The sequence below is a fragment of the Macrobrachium nipponense genome, chromosome 26, assembly GCF_015104395.2.
Source record: "Macrobrachium nipponense isolate FS-2020 chromosome 26, ASM1510439v2, whole genome shotgun sequence".
NCBI lineage: Eukaryota > Metazoa > Arthropoda > Malacostraca > Decapoda > Palaemonidae > Macrobrachium > Macrobrachium nipponense.
In genome coordinates, this window is record NC_087215.1 from 21,990,309 (window position 1) to 22,015,071 (window position 24,763).

At 38.0% G+C, this 24,763-nt stretch overlaps 1 protein-coding gene across 2 annotated transcripts in view; it reads left to right on the plus strand.

Moving 5' to 3' along the window:
- Positions 1 to 24,763, plus strand: part of LOC135200055 (proline-rich protein 36-like) — a 121,507-nt gene that overhangs the window by 80,847 nt on the left and 15,897 nt on the right. Inside the window, exon 1 of one of the 2 annotated variants that reach the window (XM_064228309.1) lies at positions 11,125 to 11,444. The exons of the other annotated variant lie outside the window; for it this stretch is intronic. The gene's annotated coding sequence lies outside the window, so the exon portion shown is untranslated. Of the gene's footprint in view, positions 1 to 11,124; positions 11,445 to 24,763 lie in introns of those variants that run through there. 2 annotated transcript variants of the gene reach the window in all.

Consider the following 24,763-nt stretch of genomic DNA (forward strand, 5'->3'; position numbering starts at 1 on the left):
GAAGATTAAAGCGAGTATCACAGTCGCAGATAACAGCAATTACGTCCTGCATAATAACGCTGTAGTCCCTCGAGCTTCCACCAGATGGCCCGTGCCGTTCGTAGACCCGGGAAAATGATGACGAAATTATGCACTCTTGTCTGGTCGTTTTTTTATTTTCTAAATTTTGCAAACGTTGTTTCTTGTAAATGTTAATTCGAGATAGCCGTAGCATTGTTTCCTTTTTGTTTTGAGAACGTTATATCACATATTTCACTTTTAATTATCCAGGTGGCTGTCACCCGCATCACCGCGCACCAGAATGTAACTCGCATGTCTGGCTGCAAACGCTCTTCATATTAAATTCTTTCACTCCCCGAAGCCATTTAACACATACCGGTTGTTTATACAGCTAACTAAATTTTAGATTATACCTTTCTATGCAGTTGGCAATCACTCCTTAAGATTTTGACGACGATGAGTTTCAAGCCGTTTTGCGTGTTCCTTTTTTGCACCTTCTTGAACGCGGTGCTCTTGGGATGGACAGCCTAAAGTTCTCAGTTGAATCAAGTCTGATGGGAAGATGGAAAATTTGGGTCTAATTTAGTAGGATGGGAATCACAGGCAATTAAGCAAAGCGGAAAATGGACTAGTTTAGCGCACGTGCTTTGAAACATCGGGATTAATCCTGTGAAATAGGTTATACGACCATTGCAATAAAATACTTCTCTGGGGATAAGAATTTAAATATTTGTAAGTAAACTGTATTGTCTGCAAAATTAATACTGTACCGTCTACAAACATCAGTCACCGAGCTATGCTGTGATGGACAATGAACGCTCGTATGTACGACCTTTATTACTTTCAATATCTTGCAGGCAATGTCTGGTTGGAATTTTCCAAGTAATCAACGTGACATTTGTAGTATTTTTCCAGAATTTATCCCAGGAATCAACATGGCAAAGCGGCGGTAAGACGAGCAACAATGGTTGCTTTGGTCGTTATAAGACACCAAGGAGGTTTAGAAAGCGTGTTATTTTTTTTAAATAGAAATTATTAATGCTTTCATTGCAGTGATTCTCTTCTGTGCCAGCTGCGTGAGACTGCGAGACGCTCTGAAGAGCATGAGCCCGTGCTGCCATAAGGCAGGCTCAAGTAACAACATGACAGACGCAATAATATATATAAAGTTGAAGGCTTGTTTTCATTTTTGGTTGTGAAATCTGTAGGTTATACCTTGCCTAATACACATTTTAAATTTTTTTTTAGGCAAGATTCCGTGTTGGCACAAAGCCGATTCAATCTAAACCCGCCCATTCAACCCCGAAGGGCTTTCTCCATTTGGTCCTTAAATCTGAGAAGCTACGATTTCCTTTCAAACTCTCTTTCGACGATTTGGCAACAAATGAATGGAAGCGAGTTTGGTCAGTTTCACGAAAGTTGATCACTAGTATTTCTTCTCTATGGTTTATTTTCTTCTCATTTTCATCGTTATATTTGCGACACTTCAATTTTCATTATTGATCGTATTTGAGATGAAATATATATCATCGGGATATCAAATGAAACGCAGGTTTTATACGAATTAGATAGCAAAGGCTGAATATATATCGCTAACAAACTGACCACGTATGTATGTATTTATGTTAGGTATGTATGTATATGTATGTGTTTTATATTCTTCAATTTTCAGTTTTTCAAGATTGAGAAATGCCTAATCTCTGGAATCTTTTAATATGTACCCTCTTGCGTGACGTCTACATATACTCAATAATATAAAAAAAAAAGATGTTGGTCACTCGATGCAAAGTTTGTTGGAAAGACGGTGACGAGATGTCAGTCCGAGGACGTGGTCACGTGACATTATTATGAAGTTCATATGCTGAATTTTAGTCCTTCATTTCTTCCTACGACTCTCGTCAGGATTGAAATCTTTCGTTACCTTGGTCGTTATATTTTCAAGAAATAGGTCGAGACTGTTAATCCAAGTGTTTTAAAATGTTGCTTAATGCAAAATATAAACGAAAAATATGGATCGTCAGTTGAGAAAAATTTAGTTATTTTAAAATATCCGTTTTCCGTTCGAGTTTATTTCAACTAAATGAACGTTTCACGGGATAGTCGCTGTCATGCATAATGGTGTGTATAAAGGTATGAATAAATAGGGCTTTGCATGATTCAGCGAAGTGAGAATATGAAATATTGCACTAAAAAAAAAAAAAAAAAAAAACACTAAAACCACAGTCCACCTTTCAGTAACAGCAAATTAGACCTTTGAACGAAAGGCGAAACAGTTTCCTTCATTCCTTCACTCGACTGCAAAAGCCACGCTGAGCCATAAACCAAACATCACAAGAACCGCCCGGGACTTGGTACGACGAAATCATGTAACCCAGAAGTGAAAGTTTTCCAAAAGGGACTTCAGCGCAAGTAGCTGCGCATTTGTTATCGTCGCCTTGAAGAGTAGTCATGATAGGACAGATGGCGTTTGCGCGGGAAAACTGAGGCCTCCGTGGACCAACATCTGTTGATTATGAAAAGGGAACTATATTTGTCATATATTTTTTGTAACATATTGACATATGATTGGATGGTGAGATGGCTTGATATAATAGTCAGTTTTGATAGTCATATTGTCAGCTTATTCACGTGACATATCGTCACGAGTCGTCATTCGTTGCCAGATGCACGATTATTCTAAACAATCATGAAGTTCATAGGCGGGTTTACTCGGAGTAAAAGATTTATATGTGAAACTTCATCAGAAAATGTATAGATCTGTTATCTTTCATTTAACCCAGAAGTTAAATTCTAAGCTGCAACCTCTTGCATTCCTTTTACTCTACCTCCGTTCATATTCTCTTTCTTCCATCTTACTCCCCCAACCTCTCCTAACTATTGATTTAGAGTGAAACTGCGAGGTTTTCCTCCTGTTACAACACTTTTCAAACCTTTTTACTGTCTATTTCCATTTCAGCGCTGAATGTTAAAAGTTAAGTATATCTTAGTTTTACCAGACCACTGAGCTGATTAATTAACAGCTCTCCTACAGCTGGCCCGAAGGATTAGATATTTTTACCAGGCTAGGAACCAATTGGTTTCTTAGCAACGGGACCTACAGCTTATTGTGGCATCCGAACCACATCGAGAAATGAATTTCCATCACCATCCTCTGATTCCTTGTTGGCAGAGCGAGGGATCGAACCCGGACCCTGAGATCGGTAGTCGAGCGGGTAACCAACTCGTTCAACGAGGAACTTAATAACCTCATAGGTCCCAGCGCTTGTCATTTGGCCTTCAATTCTATATTCTATTCTATTTAAACCCAGGAATCTTTTTCTGGTGTTCCAGGCCGACAAAAAAAGATCGACCTTATGGCTTTCAGTTACTATAACTGATTCACTTAAGGTAGATTCTCGGATGAGCCTTATTCTTACGAGACGTTTGTTTGGTGGCCGCTGATTGGCTGGTACCGGGAGGTAGGCAGCTCCCAGCCAATCAGCGGCCGCCAAACTAACGTCTCGTAGGCATAGGGATCATCCAAGAATCTACCTTAAGTGAACCAGTTATAAGTGGGCACCACCTGGCATTGAAACTTCTTGGTCTACGAAGGGCCACTTAAGTGCCATCAAGATGTGAAAGTCATCAATGCAACAGATGCGATGCTTTGCGATTTATTTAGTCTGAAATGGGAGGTAATGGGTTAAGGCCAAGGGTGAAGCCGACTGAAGCAGAGAGAGAGAGAGAGAGAGAGAGAGATTGTACTGGTTGACTGTATCAAATGTGCTTTCATTGATAAAGCGTGAAAGTGGGGAAGTTAGAGTGACCCAGAGAAAGAAATGTATTGATCACAAATATGAGAGAGAGAGAGAGAGAGAGAATGTCGTATGAAAAGAGAGAGAGTAGGAGGGCTAGAGTAACCTAGAGAAAGAGAGAGAGAGAGATTGTACTTGGTGACTGTATCAAATATGTTTTAATTGAAAGAGAGAGAAAAAGAGAGAGATTGTACTTGGTAACTATCAAATATGCTTTAATTGAGAGAGAGAGAGAGAGAGAGAGGGGGGGGGGGGGGGGGGGGGGAACAAGATACTGACCTAGAAAAAGAGAAGCATTGGAGCAAATGTATAACCAATTTTAACTTTTCACCGAAATTTGCCTCCTGTGAGCAATTAGTGTTCTGACTCGATAAAAAATAGCAAGCTATTTTGCCTCAAGACAGATGGCAGTTCCTCCAGTTAACTGCTTACCAGTCAATTATCTTCATTTCCAGAACAATTGCAAGTTTCAGGTGAGAACGAAAAATGTCGATCACGATGAGAGTATGAGAATTTTCGAAGAATCGGAGGAAAGCTTGGATTTTTCATTATTGGTGAAGGACGTTTGATCGTTTGGGTAATTTGGAATGCTGGGATGGTTCTGAGAATTATGAGTGAAATATACAAAAGGAGGGTAAGTGCCTTTAGTGCACCTCATGCGGTGCACTGTAGGTATACTTAAGGTTCTTCGCAGCTAAGCGTCCCTTCGGCGCCTAGCTGCAACCCTTTTCATTCCTTTTACTGTACATCTGTTCTTATTCTCTTTCTTCCATCTTACTTTCCACCCTCTCCTAACAATTGATTCGTAGTGCAACTGCTTTGAGGTTTTCCTCCTGTTACGTCTTTCAAACCTTTTTACTGTCAATTTCCTTATCAGCGCTGAATGACCTCATAGGTCCGAGCACTTGGCCTTTGGCCTAAATTCTGTACTCTGTTGTATTCTCATCGGTGGCTTTAGACGGGCTCAAGGGGATGAGAGGTAGCTTTAAAGGAGGGCTGAAAAGATCAAGAGATTCCCATAGAAAGTATTGCTCTGAGAATCACACCAGCACACGAAGGAAACGGAAATATCTAGAATTACAAACAACATAAATCAGAGTTGCTGGGAGGGAACTAGCATATAGCCTACACAAATCTATGAATATATTAATTAATTAATAGACTAACTCATAAGAAATACATTTGTGCGAAGCCCTTCACAGATACCTTGTGTATACAAGATTTATTCCGAAAATATGGCAAATACCTAAAATGTGTTAATTCAGGTGAAGAGAATGGCGTCTCCAATGTTTCCCAGTAACTCCTCAATAGGATAGTAAGAAAGTATCTGCCATCTGACATCAAGTATAGCTGTGTTTCATAATCGCGACGTTTGGTGAATTCTCTCTCTCTCTCTCTCTCTCTCTCTCTCTCTCTCCACCACATAACGAATTTTTTGAGTGATATAATATTTCATTTCGCATGATTTAGAAGACATATATACATTTTTTAAGATTTCACTTTTTCAGAAACATAGACTACCTTTTTCCATACTCACACACATAAACATACAGCCCCCCACTTCTCTCTCTCTCTCTCTCTCTCTCTCTCTCTCTCTCTCTCTCTCTCTCTCTCTCTCTCTCTCCACTATTTTTTGAGTGATGTAATATTTCATTTTGCACGATCTAGAAGACATATGTACATTTTCTTAAGATATAAACACATTTCACTTCACTTATTCAGAAAGATAGAGACTACCTTTTTTCATACTCACACTCACACACATAAAGATGCACACCCAAGCACACACAAGCACACACACACGAGAGAGAGAGAGAGAGAGAGAGAGAGAGAGAGCCCCCTCACTACACCCCCCCACCTCTGGTCACCTGACACCAAATGTTGCACCGCTGATTGATGGGAACAATGAGTTGCAGGAAACTCTCTGTGAATCTAATAAGCGGGAAAATAACGGCGATTACCTGCACGCGTTATGAGTTGGTAAAAGCAAAGGAGACTTATGGAGCTCGTCGTAAAGATTAAAAATATAAACGATGTTTTTTAATGCCAACAGTCGAAGGGTTTATTTTTAAAGAACTGTCAGGAATTGTCTGCAATGAATGGTAAATAATGCGCTCGTAGGCGACCAAATTCTCAAATGTACGATATCAAAATCGAGAGATGTATAGTAACATAATGATTAAGTAATTTGATTATATATATATATATATATATATATATATATATATCTATATATATAATCACACACATATAATATGCATACGTATGTATAACTGAATCACGAAAGTTAGGAACGTGATAAATCCATAAATAAAGATATATGCCACGAAGGAAAAATAAACGAAGCAGGATCTGCGAGACCTTTCGACGTTAAACGTCCTTTACTGAGCAGAAACTGACATAAATGCGGCAAAAAACAATACAAGAGGATTCGTATAACTGACAGATAGGGATTATAAAGAGATTAGTACCTAGAATCCGACACTCCTGGAAGATGAGAAACCTTCCCAAACAAGCATAAACAATGGGTGCAATTAAAGGTTTAAGACAATCATCTCAGATACAAAGACAAGACACCTATAATCCTTTAATTGTCTTGTCTTTGTATCTGAGATGATTGTCTTAAACCTTTAATTGCACCCATTGTTTATGCTTGTTTGGGAAGGTTTCTCATCTTCCAGGTGTGTCGGATTCTAGGTACTAATCTCTTTATAATCCCTATCTGTCAGTTATACGAATCTTCTTGTATTGTTTTTTGCCGCATTTATGTCAGTTTCTGCTCAGTAAAGGACGTTTAACGTCGAAAGGTCTCGCAGATCCTGCTTCGTTTATTTTTCCTTCGTGGCATATATCTTTATAATATATATATATCATATATATATATATTATATATATATATAATATATATAGTCCTATATATATATATATATATATATATAGTCCTCTCAAATCATGAAAACCGCAAAGGCTAAAGGACTGCAAATTGGTATGTTGATCACCCATAATCCAATTATCAAACATACCACTATGCAGCCTTCTAGCCTCAGGAGCTTTTTTTATTTTTTTTTTATTTAATGTTACGTTTTGCCCATGATCGTGCGTCTGGCGACGCAACTACGCACGCCACCCCTGTCGGTTGAGAGTTTCATGGGCCGCATTATACCGAGACCTCCGAAAGATAGACCTAGGAATCCTGCCTTCCTCGTCTGGAGAAGACACTCCCCTTCAAAGGTGCCCTCAGAGAACTAGTCTCCCTAAAAGCCTTTGGCTCTCACGCTTGGGGCCTTACCAGGCCCGATTCCCAACCTGGAAGGGATACCTGCATTCCTCCGAGCCTCTGGGTTGCATCTTTCCTTCAAGGGAAAATATTATTGTTATTATTATTGCTGTTGCTGTTGTTGAAAATACTTAAACATTCGTGTAGAACGACAATGAACTTGCCAAAGAAAAATTCCATAAAGCAAAATTTATATATATATATATATAGTATAATATATATATATATATATATATATATATATATATAAATGTTTTACACACACATTTATATATATATATATATATAATATATATATATATATATATATAATGTGTGTGAATGTTTGTGTGCATTCATGAGCTTGATTATGTTACAGTAAACACAAAGAACCGAGATGAAAATGACTAAAGAGAACAAAAAAAGATATAGGCATGGGCATTTAAAATTTATTTCAAATCCAATGAAAAAACCTTGATTGTTACTTAATAAAAAAAAAAAGACGAAATCAAGGTCCGTCACTGTCGGGAATATACGTAGTAAGAGTCAAGTGACTCATGGAACACAGAGAAAAGGCGAAAATTCCAATTGGGAAGGGAACAGCGCAAAATGCTGATAAAACCGGTAGACTCTCGAAGTTCGTGATTCCCACAGAGCATGTGTGGTGTCCCCTCTTAATTGAGGTCAAACACCTAATGGCTACCTGTGCCATGTGTAATTAGGTTGGGGCAGAGAGAATATGAGAGAGTTTCTCTCCATGTCTTTCTAGGGCGAATTTTGATAGAGTATCAACTATCCACGTGAAAGAGAGAGAGAGAAACTAGTTATCTTGTTTTTGTAGCTATAACAGGAAGGTAGACATTTTGACTGAGCATTAGCCTATCTCTCTCTCTCTCTCTCTCTCTCTCTCTCTCTCTCTCTCTCTCTCTCCTATTCCAACTAAAACTTACAACAGTCAACTAACAAACAAGTACTTAATTGACGAGGAGGGACGAGAGTAAGTGTTTTAACATGAATTGAATTATCAGAAATTCATCCCTGTTTGAGTTCATTTTTGTTCCATATTTATTTTTGTGAAAGACACCAGACATGACTTTATGGAGAGAGAGAGAGAGAGAGAGAAGGAACTGGCTACCTTTAATAATGCAGTGAATGGACTAATAACATCAAGTGACAGTCATATTTTTTAACAACGTAGAAAGCGCACAATTACGAAAAAATGTGTTGAACACAAAAGTTTAAAAATGCTTTCTGATTTGTCTGCGTGATGAATGATCTTGTTATATATATATAATTGGTTAAAAATAATGTTTTATTTTTTACTTATTCTCTAAAGGTATTTCCTTTAGTAAAATTGTGAAGGGTAGAGAGGACTTGTAATTGTGGATGCGGCTGGAGTTGTTATTCTTGGGTTGTGAATGGAATTCATTAAGAATCTTAGCCCGGAAGCAGTTATGCAGTTTATGCAGCTATTACTATGTTGTTGTATGAAGACGTTTGCTGTTGTTGTTGTTGTTATTGATTAAGGTGGCCTTATGCCAGGGCTGTCTCTTACTCCTGGAGTAGTCTGTAAACTATGAGGACACATGGTAGTATTATGAGAATACATGAATGTGGAAAAATTCCTGCAACCTGTTCAATGAAGGTTTGTCTATTATTATTATTATTTTTTTTTTTTTTTTTTTTTTTTTTTTTTTTGCTCTATCACAGTCCTCCAATTCGACTGGGTGGTATTTATAGTGTGGGGTTCCGGGTTGCATCCTGCCTCCTTAGGAGTCCATCACTCTCCTTACTATGTGTGCCGTTTCTAGGATCACATGAGTCCTGGAGCTACTTCAGCCTCTAGTTTTTCTAGATTCCTTTTCAGGGATCTTGGGATCGTGCCTAGTGCTCCTATGATTATGGGTACGATTTCCACTGGCATATCCCATATCCTTCTTATTTCTATTTTCAGATCTTGATACTTATCCATTTTTTCCCTCTCTTTCTTCTTCAACTCTGGTGTCCCATGGTATTGCGACATCAATGAGTGATACTTCTTCTTGACTTTGTCAATCAACGTCACGTCTGGTCTGTTTGCACGTATCACCCTATCCGTCCTGATACCATAGTCCCAGAGGATCTTTGCCTGATCGTTTTCTATCACTCATACAGGTTGGTGCTCGTACCACTTATTACTGCAAGGTAGCTGATGTTTCTTGCACAGGCTCCAGTGGAGGGCTTTTGCCACTGAATCATGCCTCTTTTTGTACTGGTTTTGTGCAAGTGCCGGGCATTCGCTTGCTATGTAGTTTATGGTTTCATTTTTCGTATTGCACTTCCTACATATGGGAGAGATGTTATTTCCGTCTATCGTTCTTTGAACATATCTGGTTCTTAGGGCCTGATCTTGTGCCGCTGTTATCATTCCTTCAGTTTCCTTCTTTAGCTCTCCCCTCTGTAGCCATTGCCATGTGTCATCGCTGGCTAGTTCTTCAGTCTGTCTCATGTATTGTCCGTGCATTGGTTTATTGTGCCAGTCCTCTGTTCTGTCTATCATTCTCCTGTCTCTGTATATTTCTGGGTCTTCGTCTACTTTTATTAGTCCTTCTTCCCATGCACTCTTTAGCCACTCGTCTTCACTGGTTTTCAGATATTGCCCCAGTGCTCTGTTTTCGATGTTGACGCAGTCCTCTATACTTAGTAGTCCTCTCCCTCCTTTCTTTCGTGTTATGTATAGTCTGTCCGTATTTGCTCTTGGGTGTAGTGCTTTGTGTATTGTCATATGTTTCCTGGTTTTCTGATCTATGCTGCGGAGTTCTGCTTTTGTCCATTCCACTATTCCTGCGCTGTATCTGATTACTGGCACTGCCCATGTGTTTATGGCTTTTATCATATTTCCGGCGTTGAGTTTTGACTTGAGTATCGCCTTGAGTCTCTGCATATATTCTTTCCTGATCGTGTCCTTCATCTCTTGGTGTTTTATATCCCCTCCTTCCATTATTCCCAGGTATTTGTATCCTGTCTCATCTATGTGTTTGATGTTGCTCCCATCTGGTAGCTTTATCCCTTCTGTTCTCGTTACTTTGCCCTTTTGTATGTTGACTAAGGCGCATTTTTCTATTATTATTATTATTATTATTTATTATTATTATATTATTATTATTATTATTATTATTATTATTATTATTATTATTATTATTCAGATGAACTCTATTCATATGGAACAAGCCCACCAAAGGGGCCACTGCTTGATATTCAAGCTTCATAAAAATATGGTGTTCATCGTGAAGAAGTAAGAGGAGGTAAAAGGAAAATCAGAAAGAAGAAATCTAACGTATTAAAAAAGAAAAATAAATTAATGAATAATAAAAATGTATTAAAATGCAAGGAGAATGGTATTAGGGAAGTAATGCATTGCAAATGTATCAGATATCATATAATTGTTCGTTATGTCGAAGTTTTGTTTCGTGGGAATATTATAAACTGTTAAATCTTACGGTTCACAAAAGGGCTTCTTTAAGGAGTAAGAGCCGGTGCTGGCACAAGCCCCACAAAATCATTACCAATTACTGGATGTCTGCTGGAGGAGAGAAAGAGGCTGGAGGCCATGAAGTGTTGTTTGCCAAAGGAATTTTTTAATTGTACCGTCTGTCTTGTGTTTGAAGAAAGAGTGAACAGATATACCATTTTCGTTCTACGATATAAAAAAAAATATCTTCCGTCAGTTTTATAATATAGGAAAAAGTTCGATTAAGTGACGCTCATCTCACCCGTCACGCCACAGCGGGAAGGATGATGACAAAAAAAAAATTGGCGCAAATAAAAATGGCGCGAAAACATATGTTGATTCGTTCGAACTTCCGACAAAGAATGATTTTAGGCTTCTACAGGATTCATTATGACGTCAAGTGAAGGTATGGTCAATTTACTTTCCCTGTCTGTTAAAACGCGCCAGATGGACCACTGCGGAGTTGGAAGGGGGAGGAGTTTTGGGGAAATGGAGAGCGAGAAGGCCGCGAGAGAGAAATGGGGAGAAGCGTTCCCTCCGATCCAGACCGCCTGAGAACTTCAGTGTTTTCCATATCAGTGCAAAGAACGGACCAATCCCTCCCTATCGTACTAGGCGCCGAGGTGCCTCCTGACCGCCAGCGCGGAGTGTTCGAAACGATTTTCTAGTTTAAGTAAAAGAAAACGGTTATTCCTTCAGGACATCTGCTCTTAGAGCCTATCTGTTGTTTACTGGAAAAGAAGAATTGCTCTCCCGTATAAGGGCTACGGAGGAACTTTGATAACTTGATCAGGAAAAGTGTTGGAACGAGTTTTTACGTCTGCAATGAACGGAGCTGACGTTACTGCTTTCTGCGATATGTGAACATTTCTCAAACACCTTTGGGCGGTTTACTATGTTAAAGGTATTTCAGCCAATTATTATTGTTTTTTTTTTTCACAAGTAGCATACTGGAATTAGATCATCGTAAAGTTGATGAAATATTGGCACTTGCTGTCTAAAAATAATGAATATTTGTGTCTCTTCAGATTGTATCTCTTGTGCAGAGATCGTAATATGAATTATCTGTGAAATATGGATGAGTCACGTCAATATATATATATATATATATATATATATATATATATATATAGTGTGTGTGTGTGTGTGCGCGTGTGAGTGTGTGTGTGTAGAGGGAGAGCACATGTCTATGAATGTGATTATAGGCAATGAGTTATAACTTGCACGTCATTTTATTCTTCACAACAACGCTACTGGTATAATTATCACATTATATATATGTATGTATACACATCTAAATATATATTATATATGCAAATTATTATTTTGTTCTAATAATATTTGTGGGATAAGCATCACTTATATATTCATTGATGCTAATAGCGCTTTAGACTTCTTTGAAGTTACTTACAGATTGCTGTAAGGAACAAGAGCCCTTGCTGGTGTAATGTCTGATTAATCTAACATCTATATGCATATTTAGTATATATAAATAATCTGAAATTCTATAGTCACGACTTTAAAGAATTTAGAAATATTAGTCCTCTTGAGTTAGCTTTCATTTTTTTTTTTAGATGGCTCCCTGGCCTCATTGTGACCTATTGCCACACTCACCCCACCCCTTCCACACCAGTACGTCTTTTCTATCACATTTCGGTCATTTGGATCTTCAACATACTACTTAAAACTGTGATGTGAAGTGGTTTTTGTCATAGTCCTTTTATGCGATAAAATCTCTTTTAATAAACAACTTTAATTCAGGTTGATCAGAGTGTCATATTTATAAACCACTCTGGTAACTCATTGGAGGAATAGACGGCGTTTCGTTCATTTGAAATAATGCTTTTTAACATTTCTTTCCAAAAATGTATGTCAGGGATTACTGCACTATGTTTTTCACTGCATATTTTTTTTCTGTGCCTTCATTTAATCTTCCCTGAACATTTAGAAGTGACTGTTACAGCCCCTTCCCTTCCTCTCTATTCTTTTGTCAGACCGCCTTTCTCTCATTCCCTTACAGGTGAGTAAAAAGTTAAAAAAGATTATTTTAATCCTTCTCCTGATAATCTCTTGTAGAGCAGAGTTGTTTTTGATATGCTAGTCTTGGCATCGTTAACAAGACTAAGGCTAAGGTCCCACCGACTCCGTCGCGTGCGTCCAACACGGCTGACTTACGTTTTTTGCGTCTCGATCAACTGCCATAATTCAAATACGAGTGGCCTCCACGCGGCAAGGAACTTCCCTTCTCAAGAAGAACCGAAGTTGTATAGTCTTCCTGGGCTCATTTTACAGAAAGTATATAATATTAAACGATTGATTCAAGTAGCAAAATGTAAGGTAACATGCAAATTCCAGGGTTTTAAGCGCATTACACATGATTACACGCCCTCCCTTCCCCCTCCCTGCGAATTACTCTTGCCGTTAAACGATCACTGAATAGAGATTCAGAGATAATGATGAAATGACAGTCTCAACTTCATAATAATGTCATACAAACTTGTTCATGTAGGGCTTTGGATTTCTTTTATCACCTTTCGTTTTCCAATTACTCTTACAGTCTGCCTTCCTTTGGAATTGCTTTAGTTTGGTAGTTAACACTGCTTTATTTTCCTACTTCCATATAGTATTTCTATCAGGTCTGGGCAACTTTAGGGGATTAGTTGTCCAAGAAAACAAATATAGCTCGTTTCAAGCTGTTTACCCGTTGTTCCTGCTTAGAATATTTGAAATTCATTTTGTAATCTTGAATTTTTCAATAATTGTGCTTCTGGATCCTCTATAGGTGCCAATACTTTCTGTCTGACATACGCACACAAATATATGAATATATACTATATGTTTGTATGTGTGCGTGCGTGTATATGAACAATGTATAATATACATTACTCAGTTATATGCATAAATATATGATTATAATTTTGGTAAATGACATTGAATGTATATGTATTTACATTACAATTTTACATAAAAAAGCAGTGCCATCATATATATATATATATATATATATATATATATATATATATATATAGTATGTATACGTATATGTATGTTTGGTGTATAAAATGGACGTTTGCACGTACTTACTGATATAAATGTAACATTATCGGATGATTTAACGATGAAAAAAGCATATAATATATATATATATATATATATATATATTATATATATATATATATATATATATATATAGGTATGTTACGTAATATGTATGTTTGGTGTATAAAATGGACGTTTGCACGTACTTACTGATATAAATGTAATTCATATATATACATTTATTCAGCGCCCCTGTGCATTGACCTCTAATGGATAAAAAAAAATCATAAAATAAAAAGCGAATAGTCGTCCTTCGTGAACGGAAACATGAGCAAACAAAATGACAAACCAACGTAATGACGCCATAATAAAAAAGCAAGTATCATTACAACAATCGCTGAGAAAATAACAGAATCGGACCAATGTCACGGTGAAGATAATCCCCAAAGAATAAATGATCTAAAAGGATGACTTTGCAAGACATCGAAAGTGAAAATTCCCTGTCATAACACCGATAAATGTTATGTATCAGAAGATAATGCACAGAGCGATATTTGTAGTTACAGTGAAGGATGGTTCCTCGTTGGACGAGTGGTTTACGCGCTCGTCTACCGATTCAGTAGTCCCGAGTTCGATTCTCTGCTCTACCAACTTGGAATCAGATGAGTTTGTTTCTGGTGATTAGAAAATACTTTCTCGGTATGATGTGGTTCGGATCCCACAGTAAGCTGTGGGTCCCGTTGCTAGGTAACCAGTTGGTTCCCAGCCACGTAAAGATATCTAACCCTTCGGGAAAGCCCGAGGAAGGAGAAAAACACGAAAGTCTTAGGGGGTAGTGCCGTCAGTGCACCTCACGCAGTGCACTATATGCATTACTTAAGGTTCTTTGCAAAGCCCCTTCGACCCCTAGCTGCAACTCCTCTGATTCATTTTACTGTACCCCCGTTCATATTCTCTATCTTCCGTCTTCCTTTCCACCCTCTCCTAACAGAGGACGCGGTGCATCTGCGAGGTTTTCCTCCTGTTAACCTTTCAAACGTTCTTCACTGTCAATTTCCATTCAGCGTTGAATGACCTCGTAGCTCCCAGCGCTTGGACTTTGGCCTAAATGATATATAGTCAATTCTATTGCTAAAGATACAGAGGAAGGCCGCGACGGAGAGAAACTTTGTTTATAATTGTAAATCACAGCGAGGGGAGAGTTAGGAAAAAAAAAAAGGTGTGACGGTATCATCGAATTCACGCTCATTGCGCGCAATTGACGTGTCTTTTGTTTTCACACTCCCCACGAGATTGCGATAATCATAAAGAGAAGTTCTTGGACGGAAATGATCGTGATTATAGGAATGTTCTTAGGTAAAAGGTTGGAATTTTGAGGGAAAATTACAATCGGCTATATCATACGGAGGAAAATGAAGGAAAAGAGCTGTTTTTAACCTGTGTTTTCTGAATACCTTGATATCAAACCTGCAGTTATCTGAGGAATATGATGCGGTTATTAGATATTTATTATGAGATAAAAATAAATAGTAAAAAATGCGCCTAAGCAATCGGGTTCTTTGTACAACGTATAACGCTGTATAAAACCATCAACTACCAGATGCACGATCCATGGCCAAGTTTAACCTTAAATAAAGATAAAAACTACTGAGGGTAGAGAATTACAATTCATAGTGTTTGATGATTGGAGGGTGGATGATCAAAATACCAATTTGCAGCCCTCTAGCCTCGATAGTGTTTTGGCTCTTGAGGGCGGACGAACAGACAAAAAGCGGCACAAAAGTTTTCTTTCGCAGAAAACTAAAAGTGTAATCCAGACGATGATATGACAGTTCTGTAGAAAGGAAATGGCAGTCGCTCGGAGGTCAAGATTGATTCACTGAAAGATGTCAATCGAATTTGGAGGGCCGATCGAATAATACGAAAGAAGATGGATGAGTGAGATGGGGGAAATCTTGTTCAATCATTCAGAAGGAAATTAGCGTACGGGATTTGTCATTTCCAATCTGTTTGAGAGAATGGGGCCAACAGTGATGTAATCTTGATAACAAGGCTATGGTACAGAAATCGAATCTGGTATTTGTACGAAAACATCACACACGCACGCGCCCGCGCACACATACATACGTATTTACATACATACATGAATGATTACCTGGGTTTATGTGTAGGGGGACAGAGAAGGGGTGGGAGTTCATGCCGGTTTTATCTGTTTTAGAATACTGTTTTAATGCAATAATACTGGATAACACGTTCAGGAAATAAGATAATAAATGAATGAAAAACAAGACAATGAACGGGGCAAGGAATGGAAACCAATACAATGAAAGGAACAATGAATGAATAAAAAGATAGTGGAAGGGACAATAATTAAACAGGAAAATAAATAGGACGAAGAATGAATAAGACAATTAAAGGGACACTGAAAGGGACAGTGAATTCATGACAAGAAAGTGAAATAATAAAAATGACAATTCATGGGAAACTGGATGAATAAGATACAGCAAACAGGAAAATGAAGAATAACAGGACATTGTGCGCGACAAAGAATGAAACAATGAATAAATGCTATACGATGAAAGTCGCTATGAATGAATAATATGACAGTGCTTAAAAGGCAAGACAGTGAATTGGCCCATAATTGAATAACTGGCAATGAAGGGATAAGAAGACAGTGAGAGAATAGCAGTGTAAAGGAGGGAAGTACGAGACAGTGAAATATCCACATTAACTGGGAATATAATATTATTATTCAGCATGATTAGGCATGCCTGAAGACCAAACAGTAAAGGCCATTGAATTCCTATTACTCGTGTCTCGTGTTCACTCAGTACAGATTGGAGATGGCATTGAGAAATGACACAAACTAGTGAAAATATAATAAAAGTGTTCACATTCACAAGATGAGAAAGAGTGAACGTAAGCATGAGAATTGATATAATAATAATAATAATAATAATAATAATAATAATCCCAAAGATGATTTGGCTGATTCAGAATACAAACAGTTGTAACCTTGGAAAAATACTGCAATGGCTATTTTTTGTAAGAATAAACAACTGTAGTAATAATGTTAATACTAATAATAGTATTAGTAGTAGTAGTAATAATATGATAATTACAGATGATTTTATTGATTAAAATATAAATACTATTCGAACCTTAGGGCAAGTAATGCTTTGGCTATTTTCGTTGATATAAACAACTCCAGTAATTAATAATGATATAATAATAATAATATCATAGTTACATAAGTCACAAAATCGGTGATGAAAATGCACATTGGTGTGGCCGTAAATGCATATTGAAAAAATATATTTGCAGATTTATTTATTTATTTATTTATTTTTTATTTTTTATTTTTTTGGTCCATCACAGTCCTCCAATTCGACTGGGTGGTATTTATAGTGTGGGATTCCGGGTTGCATCCTGCCTCCTTAGGAGTCCATTATTATTATTATTATTATTATTATTATTATTATTATTATTATTATTATAATACTGAGGCTTCACTTCGCCCTGGGCCTCTCCCGACCATAGTTCCGCTCTGGATACGCCTAATAAAATCCAACCTGTACTGATTACTGCGGCATCAGTAAGATTTCTAGTCCTCGTTAATTGCCATATGACTGTCCACAAGAAATAACTGCGAGGTAATTGCGTCATCTGTGTTCGGTGATTGGTATTTACTGTGTACGTATGTATGTTTGCATACATATATATGTATTAGTGATGTATATAATATATATATATATATATATGTATCATTATACATATTTTTATTTACAAGTAAATACATATTATACATTGTGTGTTTACTGTAGTATGTATGTATTATATCGAACTACAAATGTCCTTTAATATCTAATTCGCTCTACCCCGGAATTAATATATTTTTCATATATGTTTAACCGAGGGGGAATTTATTAAGCGATAATAGAATTGCTGACCGACAGGGGCGAACCATCGACCTCTCAATTCCAGCACTGGCAGTGAAGCCTTAGCCAACCACGGAGGCGGGGTTGGCTCAGGCTTCACTGCCAGTCCTGCAATTGATGAGGTCGATGGTTCGCGCCTGTCGGTCAGCAATTCTATTGTCGCTTAATAAATTACCCCCTCGGTTTTAAACATATATGAAAATATATTAATTCCGGGGTGGGTAGAGCGATAGATAATTAAAGGACATTTGTAGTTCGATATGTATATGAATCACGGTAAATGTGATATGACGTATGTATGTAGGTATTATATATATATATATATATATATATATATATATATATATATATATATATACACATGCATTTAATTTATATATATATATATATATATATATATATATATATATATAATATATATATATATATATATAATTTATCAACTGTTAACTAGAAGGCAACAACATTTTTACTCCTCCTCCTCCTCCTCCTCCTCCTCCTCCTCCTCCTCCGTATCCCAGCACTTATATTTTCGTTTGTTGCCATGGCAACCAGAAACACACCGTGGTTTTTGTTTTCGTTGCAGTTCACCTAGGAAATTTTATGTTATTGTAAATTATAAATATTACTGTAATGTGTTGTTTTTGCACAAATTGAAAACGCATTTAGTTTATTTTACTTTCATTATTTTTATTTTTTGCATTGTGTTGAAATGTATTGTCAGTGTTTGACGCTACAATTCCGTCTGCAAGAAAAAAAGCAATCGCAAAATCTGTATATATATATATATATATATATATATATATATATATATATGTATATATATATATATATAATGTATGAGTAGTGTGTGTGTGTATATATATATATATATATATATATATATATATATACATATATTAGTAACGCACAAACGCTTTTACTTTAATTTTGTTTATAACTTTTAAGCCTATTGATTAAAATTAAGTAAACAATGGTCATTTACTGTATTTATGCATTTTAACTGACTACCCATTACACTTCTCTATGATATTAAGGATAAGAAATAGGACACTAAAATAGTTTTATGCAGGATTTATTTATCATCAGTGTTATTGTAAGCTCAACACCATATTAAAATGTCTTGTAAGTTCAACATCCTATTATATATAAGTTATTGTAAGTTCAACATCATATTATATATAAGTTGTTGTAAGTTCAACATCATATTATATATAAGTTGTTGAAAGTTCAACATCATATTATAAGTTATTGTAAGTTCAACATCATAGTATAAGTTATTGTAAGTTCAACATTATATTATATATAAGTTATTGTAAGTTCATCATATCATATATAATTTATTGTAAGTTCAAGATCATATTATAAGTTATTGTAAGTTCCACATCATCAGTACAATCCAGTTTTGATCTTAGGGGATAAAGACCTCCCGAAAGACGACCCCCATGCGCTCCAGCTCACCGAGGACCCCCATGACATCGGAAGACCTTCCCGTTATCCTCACGACGTCCGAATGGGAGTTCCTCGGAGGCAGTGCGATCTTCACTCGATATTTTCTCCGGAGATGGCTGATCATTCCTCCGCCCCTGCCGATAATCCGGCCGCGGAATTCCTCTCCTACGACTATCTCGTACGCTACAATCCTGCCCTTGCCCCGAGGGGTCGTCCTTCCTCGCTCGCGAGAACTGAAGTCGGCGGAGTCCCACGTTATTCTTCGCGCTGGAGTTCGGACGTCGGTGTTCCCGAGCTCCTCTCGGCCGGAAGAGCTAACTCTGTGATTCCTCGTCCTTCCTCGCAAGGGGGAGCTATCGGTCGGATTCGCCAGCCCTCCTCCTTCTTCGGGAGAGCTAGGGTCGTTACTCTTCGTCCTCCCTTGGCCAGAAGAGCTAACGCTGCGATTCCTGGTTCTTCCTCGCACGGGAGAGCTAACGTTGTTTGCCTGCCCTCCTCCTTCGGGAAGGCTAGAGTCAGAGTTTTCCAGGCTTCCTCCTTCGGGAGGGGTAGAATCGGAGTTTTCCAGCCTTCCTCCTTCGGGAGAACCAATTTCGGGACTCGTCGACCTTCCTCGCACGGAAGAATGTTCGTCGCAGCCATTTCCCGTCGACGCCACCACGGCTTCATCGTCGCCTCGAGTGCGAGCTTCTTCAGCCATCAGCCAGTCATTAGTCTCCATCTCCCCTTCCTGGTCTTCCTTCTCGATCTTGATCGGGGCGAAATCTCTCTCTCTGGCCATCAACTGCTGAGCGAAAAACTCGAAGTTCTGCTGCATCTGTCTCGCCTCCATTTCCATCTGGTATCTCTGCTGCTGGAGGGCCACAGAGGCCCTTTCGATCTCGGCGTTCTTCATCATCAGCTCTCGCCCTGCTCTCGTGACAACGTGTTCTCGCTCTTCTAGAGTTTTGTTCCTGCTGATGAGACCCTCTGCTGCCGCCCTCAGGTTGTCGTTTTGCGCCCTCAAAATATTAATGGTTTCCTTAGCGGCGGAGAGTTCCTTCCGGAGGTCGTCATTTTCTCTCCTCAGGGTGCTGATGGCGGACGCCGACTTCTGTTTCGAATTATCTTCAGGCCTACACTGACGGGATTTCTCGCTCACTCGGTAGAATTCATTCTCTCTCTGCAGCTCACGGATCTGACGTCGTAGGGCAACGAGTTCGTCCTTGGCTGACCTCTCCCGTGACCTCTCCAGGGAAGAAGGTCCTGAACTGAAGCTGTCGAGGAAACCAGAACGAGGGAACTTGAACGACACTTTCTTCTTCCCTTTCTTCTCATCGGAAGGAGAATTCCTCTTCTGTCCGTCCTCTCTCAAAGCAACGGTTCCTTTACCCTCGGCAAGGGCATCGTCTCCTCCGGTCTTGTTGCGTGTGAAAAAGCTAAGGATGCTATGACGATTCATAATTGTCAAAGCCGAGCGGAAAGAGAGGTGCTTTTATGAGCGCTCGATCCGAATTTCGACTTTTTTAACAAATCAAATTTTATTTTTTTGTATATAGAAAAAGCTCGTAAATATCCGGACTTACTGTAAAAATCGCCAACTTTGATATATTAATTACAGCGAACCGTCATGGATATGAATAAAAGAACACAGTTTTCTTTCAACAAGTCATTATTAGTAGCAAAAATTTGTTTGGAAAATGATTATTTAAACAACGACTGTACGACACAAAAAATAGCAACTGTATGTACATATATGTGTTTGCATACATATATAAATAGTGATATATACGTAGTGTATGTGTGTACATGTTACATATATATTTGGTAATCCTAAGTGGGACCCCATCCTCCATGAAAGATTTCTGGATCCGCCACTGACAACGAAATGGCCATAAAAACGTCTCACTTGATGTTACATAGACACAAACAGTATTCTAGCAGCCTCACGTACATTATTATATTATTATTATTATTATTATTATTATTATTATTATTATTATTATTATTATTATATTTATCCAGAGCTATAACCAAGTTCCTTACACCCTTCGACGACACCGTACGACAAGAGCCCCATACTTGGGCTCTCCCCGGAAGGTGTCGTAACGTCTAATAGCCTGTTTTGAACTCTACAGACTCATCATCCTGTAAATGAGTTTTTTTTTTTTATTATGATTTTAGTTTATATTTCAGAGTTCAGGCGTTTTCATCTGAGCCTTTCTTCATGCTGCATAAAGATGTTTGTATTAGGGACTTTCAAATTTATACGTAAAATCATAGATAAAAAAAAAACTCTCATTTACCCGGATGATAAGTTCTATAGAGGTCCAAGCCAGACCTATTAGCCGTTACAACACCTTGCCTGGAGAGCCCAGTATGGGGCTCTTGCCGTACGGTGTCGAAGGGTGTAAGGAGCTTGGTTAATGTGGATAAATTAATAATAATAATGATAATAATAATAATAATAATAATAATAATAATAATAATAATAATAATAATAATGTACGTGAGGCTGCTAGAATGCTGTTTGTGTCTATGTAAAATCAAGTTGAGACGTTTTCATAGCCATTTCGTTGTCAGTGGCGGATCTAGAAATCTTTCATGGGGGATGGGGAGGGGGGCCACTTAGGATTATCAAATATATATATATATATATATATAATATATATATATATATAACATGTACACACTTAAACTAGTGCATATCACTATTTATATATGTATGTACACACACACACATATGTACACTCAGTTGCTATTGTTTGTGTCGTACAGTCGTTGCTCAAATAATCATTATCCAAACAAATTTTTGCTACTAATAATGATTTGTTGAAACTCTCTCTCTCTCTCCCTCTCTCTCTCTCGCTCTCTCTCCTCTCTCACTCTCTCTCTCTCTCTCTCTCTCTCTCATCTCTCTCTCTCTCTATATATATATATATATATATATATATATATATATATATATATATTACAGAGAGAGAGAGAGGGGGGGGAGGCGGGGCGGGCTGCATAAAGATGTTGGTATTAGGGACTTTCAAATTTATGCGTACACATTAATATCAATGTTTATTGTAAAACGCCCGAACTCTGAAATATAAACTAAAATCATACAGATAAAAAAAAACACTAATTTACCTGGATGATAAGCCTAAGAGGTCCACAAGCTTTGTTTCCAAACATGTTTCCTACTGTGGACAGGCCTTTAGGCTTCTATAGTAGATTCACATCAACTGTGCATCTGATGTCTAGGCCAGTCCCTTACGACGCTCCTAATTGGCTGTTGATAAGCCAATCACAGGGCTGGAAACTCTCAGTCTCTCTCGAGAGTTCACATAGGCAGGGTGTATGTTCCACCTCTCCTGAGGGATACTTTTGAAAGACGTATCCCTCAGGAGAGGTGGAGCATTTTAGCCCACTTTGCTACCATTTCAGCTCAGTCTTGCTGTCCAACCTCTTTCTGATTTGTTAATCAAATTAAAATATTCCTTCCGACAGTTATCCGGTTATTAATACAGGATCCCCAGTTCTCTCTTCCTACAGGAACCTACGCTTTATTTCCGGAGTTCCTCGTTGGACTTGTGGTTTACGTACTCGCCTACCGATTCGGTAGTCGCGAGTTCGACTCCCCGCTCTGCCAACGTGGAATAAGAGGAATTTATTTCTGGTGATTAAAAATTCATTTCTCGATATAATGTGGTTAGGATTCCCCGATAAGCTGGAGGACCCGTTGCTAGATAACCATTTGGTTCCTAGCCACGTAGAAGTATCTAATCCTTCGCGCCAGCAGCCCTAGGGGAGTTGTTAATCAGCTCAGTGGTCTGGTTAAACTAAGATATTTTTATTTTTATTTATCTCATGTCTCCTTTATGTTCCCAATGTCGACAACGCACCAATAAACCTGCTCCGCTATAAAATCACCTCCGGCAATGTCCGTCAGTGAGTTTAGGATCATCGGCGTTCCCTTGGGACTGGAATCCATCGCTTTCGTGACAAGAATCTGGGTAATTTTCCATAGCGAGACTTCGACTGTTCTCTCTCGAGACCTTCCAGACGACGCCGTCGTGTTCCAGTGCCGTGCCTCACGTAATTTACCGAGTCAATTACCTGGTCCCCGTAGTTATAAATGCCGGTCATTTCACTCTCTCTCTCTCTCTCTCTCTCTCTCTCTCTCTCTCCTCTCTCTCTCTCTCGTCTCCTCCTCGGACTGATGGCAGTCTTTTTCCTTTCCAGTGTATCTGGAACTTTCGCCGTGGATTGGGTTGTTAGAATGATCAACTGTAGTAATTGCTGTTTCGTATGAGTATTTGTTTTTATTTGTATTCATTTTCTACTTTTCAGTTTTATCCGCTTTTCGCACGTTATTTATTCTGTGAAAGCTTGCTTTGCAAGCTCTTTGTCGTCTGGCGTATTATAGTAGAATGTACGCTTTTCTCCTTTAAATCTTCTATTGAAACCCCACATGGACAGAGTCAATAGACTATAAACCCAAGAGGACTCCAAATTTGAAATCAGCCTGGAAAGAGAGACAACTTAAAGGAAACGTTGATGAATAAATAAATATGATGAAATAGAAAATATAACCGAAACACCTGAAATTCAGGAGACCTCAGCAGAGAGCGGGACTGAATTCGCTCCTTGCTCAGATATTTGTAGATCAGAAAACTCCACAACTACACTAGGCAACCAATTCCATATTTTAATTTTAGCCAAAATTATTCTAGCCAAAATTATTCTCTTAGTCCTATAACCTTATTTCTTTCAAAGGGTCGGGCGTTCACTTTCTTGTGGGTTAGACCCCTTCTCTTTTAATTTCCTATTTTTCTGGGCTATATGGGTATATATGGAGTTATTCATACCGTCGAAAAACTTATTTAAAGTTAATTCAAGTTTCGAAGACTAATCTGGGTGATATTTTGATTCTGAACATTATCAGCTAAGTGTCATGAAGTTTCTTAATTGCCAGGAGAAGTTGTATTCATATTGAGACTTAATCAGCAAGCAAGTGCCATGAGGCTTTGTTAGGGTCAGAATTTGCATTCATGTTGAGTATTTATTAACAGTCAGGTGCTAAAAGACTTGTTAGGTGCCAGGAGGAGTTGCACATATTGAGACTTAATTAACAGCAAAGTACCATGAGGTTTAATCAGTGTTTGGAAAAGTCACATTAATACCTGAAAGTTTTAACTCAACACCTCTGGATTCTAAGGTGACTTACGCAAACATCGACCATATTTGTGAAAGCTTCATCCCATTTCTAAAATGGTGAGGCTTTGTACTTGAGTTTTCTATATTTGGTTTTTGCTTGAAGGAAATTGCGACCGCAAACAATTAGAGAAAATGCCGTCAGATTTTCTTGATGTTTGTAACTGTCAGAAGGATTAACGGTCTTTTATTCTTTGAGGAACTGTGTCCTCAAATTATGTGACTTACCTTCAGAAATTAGGCTACAATCGATATTGTGAAGTCCCTAACTCGAACTGAACCTTGACTTGAAGTTATATTTTTGTTTAATCAAAGTTTAAACAAATGTCAGTCAATTGTTTTTCTGCAGTTATCGAATAGCATTGAAAGTGGGCTTCAAGTTTTTATTTGTCGTACGGAGATTAAAGACTTAAGTTAATGACTTATTAGTAAAGAGACCCTCGTTTGCCATGACACCCTGATGGCAACGAAAAGTATCCTGTTAGCACTTTTGCGTTTTCCTTTATATTTCAAGGACATTTGCAGCAACGTTTGACGTGAATTCTATAATGAATATGACTGTGAATTTGACTGGTGGATTATTTCAGTGTTTATGATGTGAAGCTAAATT